The sequence below is a fragment of the Rhinatrema bivittatum genome, chromosome 5 (assembly GCF_901001135.1).
Source record: "Rhinatrema bivittatum chromosome 5, aRhiBiv1.1, whole genome shotgun sequence".
NCBI lineage: Eukaryota > Metazoa > Chordata > Amphibia > Gymnophiona > Rhinatrematidae > Rhinatrema > Rhinatrema bivittatum.
This window is the reverse complement of record NC_042619.1, coordinates 273,002,115-273,017,734: the sequence shown is the minus strand read 5'-3', so window position 1 is coordinate 273,017,734 and position 15,620 is coordinate 273,002,115. Positions and strand designations below refer to the sequence as shown.

Below are 15,620 nucleotides of genomic sequence, written 5' to 3'. Positions count from 1 at the left end.
GCAAGTCCAGGAAGATCAAAAATTAACCCTTGGGTTTCTGTAGTTCCATTTCGTTTTGTATTGGCAAAATATATTACACTTACTAGAAGGAGCTGGGAATCCAAAGACTCTGACTGGTTAAAATACATTATTAAGCTTACTTTAGTTTCTATTCAGGAACAAAATATGCTTCAGTTTACAAAGATATATATTTTACACCGGTTTGCATTGCGGAGGAAACTAATAAGGTCTCCTGAGAAATGGTGGGATTAGGGAAAAGGGAGAAGTGGTGCCATGTCGCAAGCCTTTGTTCCTGTAAACCTAGTCGTCAGCGACTCGGGGAGCAGTCAGAACAGAATGCGTGAGAATGGATGGGTTTGGAAATGATGATCTGTCTCAATGTCTGCATAGTACCAGTCTGCGGCCTGACAGCAAATGGCAAGTTCTCATGTAAGTTTTTACTTTCTGCTCCAGAGGCATAATTCAATCTTTCCAGCAGAACTTATAAGATACATTCTTTTTTGTTTTCTACCTTTTTTTTTTTTTAAATTAAAATTTGGAATTAATTAATATCTGTTAGGCATCATAATTATTATAATTGGTCTAGCTGAACAATGACACCGTAATGGAATCTTTTCTCTGCTCTGCAATTTACAGAATCAAAGGAAACACTGAAATGGGGGATGCACAGCTATGTGACAAATCTGTGTGAACAACCCTCGCCAAGCACATACAATTCATTTCCAGCCTTCTTTTTCCCCCGGTCAACCACCTCAATGCCAAGACCTCAAAACCTCCAACTCCCCCCACCCAAAGCTGCCGACAGAGAGTGCAATGTTCTCAGAAAAACCTTCCCAATTAAAAGAATACAAGAAAGAGCAACATCGTTCTTCACCATTCAACATGCAACTTTTTAATACAGCTACCAGAATATACATGCAGAAACGAATGGAAGAGCTCAAAAGATGATGTTTTTAGAAGGGGTTTTATAAAGGCAAGACCTCCCCAACAGGGGTGTGACCCAGGATCAGTCCAGACTAGCTGGGAACATGAAGCAAAGGGAAGTAGCAGCAGAAGACTGCAGCAGAAAACCTATTGGGCCACACCCCCTCAGGAACTGACTGGGGCTCAGGCAAGAGAGGTTGCTGAGGAGGAAGCTGTTCCCAGCAATCTGAAGGCTGACCTGTCTCTCTGCTCCTGAACTCCCTACCTGCAACTTGTGATTTGCTTTGTGACTCTGGTTCCCAACCTGAACCTGCCTCAGTTTGTGGCTTGCTTTCTCACTCTGGCTTCTGGCCCTGCCACTCCAGCTTTCTGCCAGCTCCTGTTCCTGCTCTGCAATCTGCTGGATTCCCAGACAACTCTTAGTCCCTCCTAGGACCGACCAGAGTGCCCAGTTCGCGCCTGGTGCACGAACAAAAGTACGCCCGCGCATACATTCCTGTCCTGACAAACTGTCATAGCATTTGCATAGCATTTTCCCAAATGCTATGCAAATGATGATAATAAGGAACTGTTGTAGAGTGCACTACAGAAACCTTCAGAACACCTTAAAAGGCCAGTCCCAGCTGCCTGGTCCCTGTCCACCTTAACACAAGGCATTCCGGGTACAGGGTATCTCCTCTGAGCAGGAATACAGTGTAGGCTCAGAGGAGGGCAAGAGAGGCCCTGTGGATGACCAGGAGAAAGCAGCTCTGTTTAAGTACTTTCAATGATATCAGCATAGCTCTCTGCTTCAACGGTAGGGGGAATGATGAAAAGATTATTTATATTCGGACAACAACCAACAAGGACTGAGTTGAATAGGCTGGATAAACATGCATGGGAGTAGCTTGCTATGACGGCGGTTACTACCCCTAAACAATTAGCTAGATACTTCATTTAGATGCACCTCCAGCACTGATACCCCTAACCAATTAGCTAGAAACTTCACTTAGATGCAGCTTCAGCACTGCTAACTACATCGATGGCGGGGGTGGAGGGGAAATAAAACAAAAAGTCACTTACAAGGGAGAAGAGTAACAGAAGTATGGGGGGGGAAATAAATATATATATATATATATTTATTTATTTATTTATAAATAAATAAATAAAAAGTGAAAGCTTGCTGGGCAGACTGGATGGACCATTTGGTCTTCTTCTGCCATCATTTCTATGTTTCTATGTATTGCTGTGTTTGTGTGAAGTATTGCTGAGGTATCAAAAATGCAAGAGATTCAGCTCAAAAAGACAAAGCAAGGGAATGTTTGTTAAATCTCTAGGGAAACCTCATATAGTGCCACTAAGGGCTATAACCTGTTATGCACAGCTCTAGAAGCGCTAGGGCTTTTTAATCATTGGAATCCCAGAGAAAATGATTCTTTGAAAAGCTATCATATGCATAGATGCAAAAAGCCCACTTGGGACCTTGTAATTTTTGAGTTACCAGTCCTGTAGAATTACAGTGAGACCATGCCGGGTTATTTCACAGAATATCTCATGCAATCTGCATGCAGTCCACTTGGGACCTTGTAATTTTTGTGTTACCAGTCCTGTAGAATTACAGTGAGACCATGCCGGGTTATTTCACAGAATATAGTGCCTTAGTGGCACTATATGAGGTTTCCCTAGAGATTTAACAAACATTCCCTTGCTTTGTCTTTTCGAGCTGAATCTCTTGCATTTTTAATATTTAAATATTTTCAGCAATTCTGGATTTCTTATTTTTTGGTATTTATACGATTTATTCCTTGTTCTCAATGGCAGCAACAGATTGGAAGGACACCTTCAGTTACTTAGCTGATCATGTAGCCATTATAGCTCAAGAAGAGTCTCTATTTTCAGACACAACCATTCCAGCCTCCTCCTCAGATCTTTTAGGAGATCTTACTAAATTACACAAAAGTATCAGAGCTGATCTTCATGGAGTTACACTAATAGAATATGTCAAACAGCAATTGATCCCCAGGGGGTTAAGAATCAATAAGGCCCCACTCATGTTCACCGAATGGGCTGATTTTTAGCCAAGTGGGCAGCTATCTTCAACAAATGTTCACTGGACTTAATGTTACTTATCATAGAATACACCAAAATTACATCAGAGGAAATCAAAGCAGAAATTATAGTAATAGAGGATGAATATAAATCTAGTTCTACCATAGAAACCATGCAAACATCATTTGATCAACTTCAAGAATCCATTGCTAAATTTAAAACAGACATTAAACGTAATAAGATTTCCAAATTCAACAGAGATAAACATGATTACACTAATGCAAATGTATACCCTTGGTTAAATCCTAAGGAAGATTCACCACCCAAACCCAAAAAGGTGACGTTTGCATCATCTGACTATTCATCGGACAGTTCAGATGAACAGCCTGATACACAACAATCCAAATCTTTTTTAGACAGACGCAGATACCCCTCCAGACCACCACGAGCATGAGGCAAAAGATTCAACTAACCTCCAGCACCAGACGAGGACACCCAATGGCACAAACCCATTACTCAGTCACAAAAACAATACAATCGCCAGTAATTAATTTATCTCATCGCATATTGACCAAAGAAGAAGAATCCGTGCTTAGGAAAGGACTGTCATATGTTCCTACCAATTTTCATGATCCATTCAATTGTAGGATTGCATTACATACATTTTTTCGATCGCTGATGATCAAACTTTATTTTTCCATGCAACCGGATTCAACACAAGATATGTCCATTGTAAAACCAAAATCCAAGTGGATTCCTCCTGGCCCTATCGATCAACAAATTAAGGCGTTTCAAACTTTAGTTCTTTCAGATATAGCTAATATCGAAGCGAATCCACACCGGATATTTTCCAATCTCTCCATGGGGGAAAAGAAGGCAATACAAGCACTATCTAAGAACGATAACATTACCATCAAACCCGCTGATAAAGGGGGAGCTGTGAATATTATGGATCAAGTAGATTATCGAAAGGAAATTTGTCTTCAATTGGACATCACATTCTATCATAAGTTGCCCACTGACCCGACTCCTGAACTTTACATCAAAATTCAACAGCTTCTTCAAGGAGCCAGTGGCTCTGGATTCTTAACTATTAATGAACTGAAGTTCTTGAATGTAGAATTTCCACTCACCCCAGTAATATATAGAGTACACAAAGTTCATAAGACTTTACACAATCTACCATGCAGACCCATCGTATCTGCTAATGGCTCCATATTGGAACCATTAGCCAAATTTTTAGATATATTTTTGCAACCCGCAGTTCGAAAATCTTCCTATATACAGGATACATCTGATATGTTGCAAAAATTAGCCTGTATGGGATCCATCCCCCGAGAGGCACTTTTGGTCAGTCTTGACATAGAAGCTCTCTATACCAACATACCGCAAAAGAAAGCGTTGGACCTAGTGTCCGAAATACTATCTGAAAGACAGCATCCACAATGCAATCCATCAGAATTCTTATTGCTGGTTACAGAATTGGTTCTATTCAATAATTTTTTTTCCTTTGAACAGCAATTTTTCCTACAAACACATGGAGTCGCTATGGGATCCCCAGTAGCCCCGGGTGTCGCCAATTTATTTGTGGCAAAATTTGAAGAAATTACCGTCTATCCTTCTCAATTTTTTGCACACGTACAGCAATGGTCACGATACATCGACAATATCTTTTTCATCTGGACCAGCACAGAAGATCATCTATCACAATTTCATAATTAGCTCAATCATTCACATCCACATTTGAAATTTACGCTGTCTTTCCATCATGATCAACTTGCATTTCTGGATATTCTTATCAAAAAAACACATGTAAGATGGCGCCGGCCATGCCCACACCATTTTTAAAGATGGCGCCGGCCATCCAGTGCTCCTACCATGTGACAGGGGCTGGCCAATGGCATGGATACCCTGTCACATGGTAAGGGCAAAGGGCCATCGGCGCCATTTTTATTAGCGCAGCCGACGGCCCGAGAGCGGGAGATTGCTCCTCGCGCCCCCACTGGACCACCAGGTAATTTTAAAACATTTTGGGGGGGTTGGGAGGGTGGGGGAGGCTAAGGGGTCAGTCTTAAAGGGTCAGGGTGGGTTTTTTATTTATCGGATCGGGCGCAGCCGATAAACAAAAAACCAATCGAGCCGGACGATAAAAATTATAAGACTTGAACCGGAACCGAACCGATTCCGGTTGTGATTCACATCTCTAATTCAAATTGTATACAGAAGTTGCTTACCACAATACAGCAGTACTTAAACAGAGCTGCTTTCTCCTGGTCTTCCACAGGGACTCCCTTGCCCTCCTCTGAGCCTACACTGTATTCCTGCTCAGAGGAGATACCCTGTACCCAGAATGCCTTGCGATAAGGTGGAGCAGGACCAGGACCAGGGGGCTGGAACCAGTCTTTTAAGGTGTTCTGAAGGTTTCAATAGTGCACTTCACAATAGTTCCTTATATCTGACAAACTGTCAGGTTCCTGTCTGTGCCCTAGAAAGGAATGAAGAAGAAGAAACATCAGCAAAGCAGATTGGACTCATATCCAATTCCAGGAGAAGACATTTGAGGGATGGTAAAGATTTCTTATGGACTCAGAGAGAATCATTAGAGAAAAGAGATGTGATACGGTGCCCCTTAGGTGCCACAAAGTGGAGCGCGGAGGGTAGTGAAGGCAAAAGGAAAGGTATAAGAATTAGGACTTTTTTATATGCTGGAAGTAAACTGGGATAAACTGTTTCCTTCCCATTCCCATGGGAGGATCTGGAGGGTAACTTGCAAAGTGAAGGAAAGAAGTCGAATTACTCAAGGAGATAATTGGAGAACCTGTGTCTGGGAAATTATGGTCACAAATTTGTTAAATTTCATCATCTAATAATTGTATTATTATTTTTTTAATCTGAGTTGTTAAGAATTATCAATTTACTTTTACAACTTTCTATCAGTAAAAGTGAGTTCAGTGGGATTATTACTGCTGCCTATTTTGGGAGTTTGTCAGTGCTGTTTACAGGAAACAGAAAGAGGGGCTTGGGAGTAAACAATGCAAAAGGGCCCTGAAGCTGATCCTGGACTTTCAGAGTGGTGTTTGGGTTTGTGAGATCCAAAAACTGAGATTCAAGTCTTTGGGTCCAAAATCAGGGCTTAGCCTCCCAGGGTTACACAGAGAACATTAGAAATTGTTGCACTTAGCCAAATGTTTGGGATATCCAACACTAAGCTTTAAGTTGCCTTCCAATCACTTTTCATCTCTTGTCTTCTGCATCCATCGCAAGACTTCCTATCTGCCACAGTCATTCGCAATAGCTGTGAAACAGAAGCAGCTAACTGAAAAAAAAATTGCATATTAATATCTGAGCTAAGTGTATTTCTTATCTGGGTTTTGTAAAAATTGTGTGTCTTTGTGGGGGGGTTTATTTTTAATTGTGAGCTAAAGTCATAAAGTTTGTGTTGGCGATGGAAAAAAAAAAGCTAAAAAAAAATAAGAAAGGATCCATAGTTTTTACTAGTGTGACTGGGGGAGGGGAGCCTTGAGGAGTTCATCTGCCTCGTGACCAGCAGAAGGGAGAGGCCATTAGGCACTGGTTGCAGCTCTTCCTCCTGCCTGAGACAGCTACAAGTGTTTTCCTGCAAGTATTCTCAACATAAACTGGAGAATCCCTTCTGCAGTATCTACCAGAAGTAGAGAGATAGTGGATGCCCTGCACGGGGCACTGTTCAAACAAATGGTAAAGGAACCCACGAGGGAGGGAGTTATACACGACTTAGTCCTCACTAATGGGGAAATTGTCTCTAATGTCCAGGTGGTGCCCACCTCAGCACCAGTGGTCATCAAATGGTGTGGTTTGGTATAGCAAATAGGATATGGGGAAGTCACACGAAGACCCGAGTTTTGAATTTCAAAAATACAAATATTGTCAAAATGGGAACGTACCTGGAGGTAGAACTAGAAGACTGGGAGAAAATGAGAGAGGTGGAACAACAGTGGGCCAAACTAAAAGGAGCTATTACAAGAGCAACAAATCTGTATGTGAGAAAAGTAAACAAAAGGAAGAGAAATAAGAATCCGATCTGGTTCACAAAGGAGGTTGCTGATAAAATAAAAGCAAAAAGAAAAGTGTTCAAGAAATATAAAGAAACCGAAAAAGAGGAACATAGGGAAGAATATCTGGAGAAACTGAGGGAGACAAGAAATCAAAGCAAAAGGTCAGGCGGAAGAAAGAATTGCAAAGAGGTAAAGTGAGGTGACAAAACATTTTTCAGATATATCAGAGAAAAGAGAAAGGTCCGAAGTTGTATTGTGAATTTGAAAGGTGAAAAATATCAATGGGAGAAGTGTGACAAAGAAATGGCCGAAATATTAAACAAATACTTCAGTTTGGTGTTCACTAAAGAAGATCCTGGAGAAGGACCATCACTAGTTGAAAGATTGGATGAGAGCGGCTTAGACAAATCTTTTTTTTTTCAGAAGAGAATGTATGGGAAGAGCTAGGAAAACCGAAACTGGACAAGGCCATGGGGCCAGATGAGGTACATCCCAGGATACTCAGAGATGTGCTGGTGGGTCTGCTAAAGGACCTATTCAATATATCCCTGGAAATGGGAGTGGTGCCCCAGAATTGGAGAAGAGCAGTGGTGGTCCCACTTCACAAGAGTGTGAGCAGAGAGGAGGCGGCTGAAAACTACAGGCTGGTTAGCCTCACCTCAATGGTGGGAAAATTAATGGCGAATCTGCTGAAGGAAAGCATAGTGAACTATCTATCTGGTGGTTTGCTCAATCCAAGGCAACATGGATTCACTAGAGGAAGGACCTGTTAGACAAATCTGATTTTTTTTGATTGGGTGACTAAAGAATTGGATTAAGGAAGAGCGCTCGATGTGATGTACTTGGATTTCAGCAAAGCTTTTGATACGGTCCTGCATAGGAGACTAGTGAATAAAATGAAAAGTTTGGGAGTGAGCCCTAAGGTGGTGATGTGGATTACAAATGTGTCATGGTAAATAGAACCTACTCTTGAATAGAGAACAGTGTTAAGCGGAGTGCCACAAGGATTAGTGTTGGGATCGGTCTTGCTCGATATCTTTGTGAGCGACATTGCAGAAGGAGTAGAAGGTAAAGTGTGTCTATTTGCGGATGATACTAAGATCTGCACCAGAGTAGACATGCCGGAAGGAGCAGAAAGAATGAGACATGATTTCAGGAAGCTTGACGAGTGGTTGAAGATATGGCAGCTGGTATTCAACACCAAAAAGTGCAGAGTCATGCATCTGGGGTGTGGTAATCCAAAAGAACTGTATGTGATGAGGGGTAAAGGGCTGCTGTGCACGGAGCAAGAGAGGGACCTTGGGATGATAGTCTAGAGATCTGAAGACAGCAAAGCATTGTGACAAGGCAATAGGTAAATCAGAAGAATGCTGAGCTGCATAGAGAGAGGAAAAAGGAGGTGATAATCCCCTTGTACAGGTCCTTGGTGAGGCTGCACCTGGAGTATTGTGTTTAGTTCTGGAGACCGTATCTCCAAAGAGACAGAGATAGGATGGAGGCAGACCAGGGAAGGGTGACAAAAATGATGGGGGATCTCCTTCAAATGACTTATAAAAAGAAGCTGAAGGACCTAAATATGTATACCCTGGAAGACAGGAGGTGCAGGGGAGATATGATACAGACCTTCAGATACCTGAAAGGCTTTAGTGATGCACAATCGACAAACCTTCCCAATTGGAAAGATACAGTAGAACTAGAGGTCACATAATGAAACTCCAGGGAGGATGACTCAGAACCAACGTCAGGAAATATTTCTTCATGGAGAGGGTGGTGGATGCCTAGAATGTCCTTCCGGAGGAGGTGGTGAAGACAAAAACTGTGTAAGATTTAAAAGGAGCATGGGATAAACAATGTGGATCCCTAAAGGCTAGAGGATGGAAATGAAGAAAAGAGTGCATGGGGGCAAGTTGCTGGTGTGGTGGTTACTACCCTTAACCAATAAACCTTCTTACTGCTGATGCAACTCCATTATTGCTCTCTGCTTTAACAGTAGGGGGAAAAGAGGAAAAAGGGGAATTAGATTCAGACAGCAACCAACAAGGATATTACATGGGGGTAACTTGCTGATGCGGCTGTTACTATCCTTAACCAATAAGCCTTGATACTGTTGATGCAGCTCCAACACTGCTCCCTGCTTCAACAGCAGGGGGAAAGGGGGAATTGGATTCATACAGCAACCAACAAGGGCCTCAACTTTTATGGTCTGGGGAAACAAGTATGGGGGTAACTCAATGATGCGGCGGATGCTACCCTTAACCAATAAGCCTTGATACTGTTGATGCAACTCAAACATTTCTTTCTGCTTCAATGACAAGGTATAACGGGACATTGGATTCAAACAGCAACCGAGAAGGGCCCTGACTTTTACAGTGTGGGAAACTGATAAGCAAGGTGCAGCAGATATTACCATAAGCTTACTGGTCAGACTGGATAGACCATTTGGTCCTTTTCTGCAGTCATTTCTATGTAAACAGTTGTCCAATCTCCTTTCTTTAACTTCACCCACAAAGGGGGGAAAAAAAAAAACTTATTGGAAATTGAAAACGTGGGGAGGAGGAATTTTCAAAGGCATCTCCATGGGTAAACGAGTGTTTACTTGTGAAAAAATAGATCCCTTAGAAAACCCCTTCTCTTCCCATGCAGGGAAAACTTGCTGTCCACAGCACATGAACCTTTCCCCCAAGGGAAAAGGGTTCAGCGTCAGAGATGGGTTAGAATGTGTCTGCTTGAGTACGTGCGGGCATTTAATTCTGAAATCCCTGAATGTCCTGAACCCCACATAGTTTGCACCGTAAAGTACAGGAGCTAAATATTCCCCAGTCCTGGACCTTTTTCACAAGGAACCTTCTGTGGAACAGACAACAAAAACAGGCTGCCTAAGATGAAAGGCTGACTGAGTGCAGCCCCGGGAGCCATCTGCAATGGAGACGAGGAAGCCAGCCCCGACCAATAGCAGCCTGCCCCCCCCCCCCCACACACACACACACATAGCCCCCCCCCCCCCCCCCCCCCCCCCCGGAGTCTGCACCATCACTGGCCCCTGAAAAGAGGAGGCAGCAGCAACAGCAATAAGGTGAGCCAGCCTGAACCCAGATAGGGATGAGAAAGAGACTTCTGGAGCCTAGGGGTAGAGAAATGGGGGATGGGGCGAGCGGGGGATGAAGAGAGGGGGACAGAGAGAGTGATATTGTCGTCTGCCCTGGTGAGAGACTGAAGGGGATGGGCTGAAGGATAGAGGAAGAGACTAGACAAGACAAAGACTGACTGGTGAGAACAGGCTTGGAGTAGAAAAAGTGGTGGGGGGACAAAGAGGGAGACCAGTGGGGATAGGCTGGGAGAGATAAGAGCTGAGGGGGCCAGCACGCAAGGCTGCCACTATCATTACATTGGTGTAAGTTCCTGTGTGGCCGTGTAATTAGAGAGAGACCTCTCTCCCCCATTTCTTTTTTTTTTAAGAAAGTCACCTCTGCTGCTACAGGATTTTCAAAGGGAAATTCCACGGAGAGCGTCTTTTTGAAAACTGACTTGCAGGAACAAAGTACCTGGGGACTTGCAAGCACAACAGAGTTTCAAAATTGCCCACCTTGGAGTCAATTTTCAAAGGACTTTATTAGCTAAGATTTTGGAAATTAATCAGTTAAAATTCTGCTTTTGAAAATCCCTCCTATCCACTGACAGGTTAAATTTAACCCCAAAATTCACAAGGCAAAGAAAACTAGCAAGGCGAACAGGTTACAACATAGCCTGTAAATCTGATTTTCAACACTAATGGGCTAAGTTTAACCATTCTGCCCCAGTCAAATTTTGTCCATTTAGATTTAGGCAAATCTTCAGCTGCAAACCTAGCTGGTTAGGTTTTGCTGAAAATTTTCCTAAGGATACCCAGTTTAAATTAGCCGATTATTAGGGTCATTCGTCAAATTGCTTTAGGGCCTTATGGCGCGATAATAGGCTCTAACTCATGTTATATTCTGTATATTACACAATATCACCGTGATACTTTGCATGTCCCCACCCAGATACCCACCTCTATTGCAATGACCTTCTTTGCATGTGATATGCATGCATGAATAATGCAAATGCATGCAAAGTAGATCATTACTAGGCAATTCAATACAAATATTTCATCACAGCCGACCATGGTAGTGGTCAGCCATGGTAAAATAACAACACCTTCCTGGTTAGCGTTAGATGTGTGGTGAGAGGGCTGGGACCCAAATGAGTTGCAAGGCTCCCAATGCACATTAAACGCGGCAGGGGAAAAAAATGCAGCCAAATGGGGAGGTTGAGTCGGAGTTATTGCTGACCCTGATTTTAACCCGGAGCTGCCGTTCAAGGTGGCCCCAACTCCTAAAATAAAGTTTACAGTACGCTCATGGCAAAGGCGGTGGCAGCAGCTACCTATCCCCGATAGTGGCATCCCCCGCCCCGATAGCTAGATCCCCTGCCCCCCCCCAGCCCCTGATATCCAAGCCTCCCACCTTCTGGACTCCTTCAGAGACTCCCTTACCTCATCATGGATCCCGCGTTGGGGATGAGTGCACCCTTGCACCCATACCGGTCGGCGCCATTTTCAAAACTGACACCAACGTCAAATGCCCCAGCCATGTGACTGGGGTAAGGTCCAGTCCGATCCATGGACCTTACCCCAGGCACATGCCTGGGGCAAGGCGAGATCAGTGGCATTTGGGAAAATGGCGCCCACCGGGACAGATGAAAGGATGCACCCATTCCCAACATGGATCCATGATGAGGTAAAAGGGTCTCTGGAGGGAGGCCAGGGAGAGGGGTTCTGGCTGCCGAGAGGGCCAGGGGGCAGAGAGAGGGGGCTACTGTCTCATGCACTCTGTAAATGTTATTTTTATTTTGGGGGAGTCGGGGCTGCCTCAACTGGTGGCCCCACATTGAAACGGGGGTCAGCAATGACCCCTGCTCAACCTCTCCATTTTGCCACATTTTTTTCTTTTTGAATGGCCAGCCATCGCGTTAAAGGGCCGCTCGCCGTGGTCTTTTGTGGCACGGTGTTTGGCCGTGACACAAAATAACGCGCCATCAAGCCGTGATGAGTTTTTGGGGGAGGGACCCCACTATCGTGGAAATACCCCCTTGCAATAGTGGGACCCTTCCTGTCGAAAAAACAAATAGTATTTTGATGATTCTAGGACTATCATTGCAGCTCGACGGCTTTTTGGGAATTGACCTGTAAAGTGTTTCCTCCAATAAAAGAAACCCAGGAAGCTCTGTTGAGGGGTTCTATATTTGGCAAACCAAATTCTCTCTTTCCATGCATAATAAAATGAGAGCCTGTCACATTAAACAAAACATTGAGCAAATACTAACTTCCAGCACATCAGGATGCAAAATTCTGCAGGGTAAGAGCTTGAGAAAAAGACAATATGCTAAGCAAAAAGCATTTCCATGTCTGAAATTCAAACCCATTTCCTATGGAAATGGAACTCTTAACTGTGAAAAGAATAAAACTGTGAAAAGAATCAATTTCCTTTGCAAACAGCACGCATTTCAGATTCTTCCACCATAAGTGCAATTCAGAGTGCGTCTCCGCCAGGAGACTGTTACCCGACTTCACTGTGTTGTGCCTTTCATTTTGAACAATTAAAACCGTTAGTCATGTTCTAAACAACTGTTTATGCAGTCATCTTTTAGTTGCCCTAGAACACTTCTGAAGACCTTAAGACCATCGAGAAGGTCCCAGATCTGTGAGCTTGTGCTGATCCTGTCATCTCAATGCCTTTAGCAGGTAGGCGATGCGCTTCTTCTTCGTTAGTCTCCGAGACATGAATTGACCTGCCCCGGTGAAGCTGCTGTTGCTTCACTGTCACATTAGCTTGACATCTGGTGGGTGTTTCACATCATTCACTTAAACCAAGACCAGGTATGTTGGGGAAATGGCACCGCTCCATCAGGTTTAATCTCTTGCAAACATCAGCATGTAGTTTGTTTTATTTTTATCTGTTTGGCTCACTACATTGCACCGTAGTGTAGAACGTAACCTAACAGAACATGGCCTTCATATAATACGATATGGCAGGAGCTTATTTTCATACAGAAAAACAGTCTATGCTAGAGCAATTTTAAAAGCATAAATAAATTTAAAACACAACATAACCGTGTTCTGTTTGCAGAATGGTAAGAGCGGCTCTTTTTTTCTGGCCTACCTGCAACATGGATATTATAGATAATAGGAATATCTTTGGTGTAGCCTAAGGACCTGCTGAATGATGCTGTAAAGTGGAAAGGTGCTTTAACTCTAAGCTCACTCTTCAGTTCCTCGGGCTGGTAGTGCTCCTGAGCTAATTAGCACTCTCAGTCCCTAGGGAGAAGTTTGTTCAAGCATTGTTCTTATCGCAGCACAGACTGGGCAGCCAAACCATAGCATCTAAGGACAGGACTGACACATGGAATTTTGTTGTTCTCTTGGACACATTGTGGTCCCTTCTTCCCCAGCATTCACCCCTATCCATACCCACCTTCACTCCGTCCCACCCACATGCCTGATTCCTTCTTCTTCACCTCCTCCCATGCCTCCTCCTCCTCCATCCTACCTCCTCCCTGCGCTCTGGGCTTACCTGTTTCCTGGAAGAGCTGCGCAGGGTGCTGTGAGCACAGCTGCTATCCATGAACCACAGCAGCTGCACGCTATTATTGACAAGGGCACCATAAGAACATAAGAAAATGCCATACTGGGTCAGACCAAGGGTCCATCAAGCCCAGCATCCTGTTTCCAACAGTGGCCAATCCAGGCCATAAGAACCTGGCAAGTACCCAAAAACTAAGTCTTTCCATGTTACCATTGCTAATGGCAGTGGCTATTCTCTAAGTGAACTTAATAGCAGGTAATGGACTTCTCCTCCAAGAACTTATCCAATCCTTTTTTAAACACAGCTATACTAACTGCACGAACCACATTCTCTGGCAACAAATTCCAGAGTTTAATTGTGTGTTGAGTAAAAAAGAACTTTCTCCGATTAGTTTTAAATGTGCCCCATGCTAACTTCAAGGAGTGCCCCTAGTCTTTCTACTATCCGAAAGAGTAAATAACCGATTCACATCTACCCGTTCTAGACCTCTCATGATTTTAAACACCTCTATCATATCCCCCCTCAGTCGTCTCTTCTCCAAGCTGAAAAGTCCTAACCTCTTTAGTCTTTCCTCACACAAGTAGGGACTCTGAGCAGCTCACCATCCTCATGCCCAGTAAGAGGCTGTGGCTGCTGCAGTTGACAGCAGCTGGACCAGGAACATAAAAAAAATCAGCTGAGTGCTATAGGGAGGAGAGGAGAAGGAAGACATGGAAGCACACAGGCAGGCCAATGTGTGCTTGATTCACAGGCAGGCAAACATTGTGTGCTTGATTTCAGCTCATGGTTTTAATGCCTTGGCCGAATGCACATTGGGGAAGGGGGAGGGGAGGGGGAGGGGAGGCATCTCTGACAGGCCATTATTCCACCGCCGCCACATACACCCAGAGTGTTGCAGACTTTTTGTTTCTTGGTTTTTACCTTTTTTTTTCCATTTTTATTTAGTAGGACTGGAAACTTAACTCCAGCTCTGACCCAGCTCTGACCCAGGAGTTAAGCTTCCAGTGCTAAAAAGCCAGTCAAACACATTCTTTCTGCATTGTGAAATACTGCTTAATGCCCTCATTCGCTTGGGATTTCCATGCAAGGGTACTAAGTATTACTCCCGTTTAGGGCCGCACATGTTCTGTGCGTAAAACTTCTCACCGCATCAGTAGTAAGTTTTGTGCACAGAAAATGCACATTCAAGTGCAGGCAGAAATGTACATCTGAATGAACACACATTTCTGTATTGGCACATTTTGTATTGAATAAGGCCTGTGATAAAGAGACCCCAACTCTCCCTTCTGTTACCCTTCCATAATGCATTTTCTGCATTGGAAAATGAAGACCAAGCAACAGAATATGAAGTAATGTCTGAAAAGGAAGTAGTGATCCAATGCACCCAGAAACACTTCAACATAATCAAATGTCATAAAAGAAAGCTACTTATCCTGGGAGAATCAGTCATCAGATGAACCAATTTGGGAACTCATTTTTATGGGGACATAACAGTTACATGCTTTCTAGAATGTGCTATAGAGGCAAAAACTCACAATAAAAACTTTTTTAAATATATCCGAAGCAGAAAGCCTGTGAGGGAGCCAGTTGGACTGTTAGATGATCGAGGGGTTAAAGGGGCACAGAGAAGATAAGGCCATCGCGAAAAGATTAAATGATTTCTTTGTTTCGGTGTTTACTGAAGAGGATGTTGGGGAGGTACCCGTAATGGAGAAGGTTTTCATGGGTAATGATTCAGATGGACAATCAAATCACGGTGAACCTAGAAGATGTGGTCGACCTGATTGACAGACTGAAGAGTAGTAAATCACTTGGACCGGATGGTATATACCCCAGAGTTCTGAAGGAACTAAAAAATGAAATTTCAGACCTATTGGTAAAAATTTGTAACCTATCATTAAAATCATCCATTGTACCTGAAGACTGGAGGATAGCTAATATAACCCCAATATTTAAAAAGGGCTCCAGGGGCGATCTGGGAAACTACAGACCGGTTGGCCTGACTTCAGTGCCAGGAAAAATAGTGGAAAGTGTT

At 43.5% G+C, this 15,620-nt stretch overlaps 1 long non-coding RNA gene across 5 annotated transcripts in view; it reads right to left on the bottom strand.

Moving 5' to 3' along the window:
* Positions 1 to 15,620, bottom strand: part of LOC115092763 — a 213,003-nt gene that overhangs the window by 168,159 nt on the left and 29,224 nt on the right. For 2 of the 5 annotated variants that reach the window (XR_003857067.1, XR_003857069.1), the window contains exon 2: positions 5,187 to 5,437. The exons of the other annotated variants lie outside the window; for them this stretch is intronic. This is a non-coding gene — a long non-coding RNA (uncharacterized LOC115092763). The remainder of the gene's footprint in view (positions 1 to 5,186; positions 5,438 to 15,620) is intronic. 5 annotated transcript variants of the gene reach the window in all.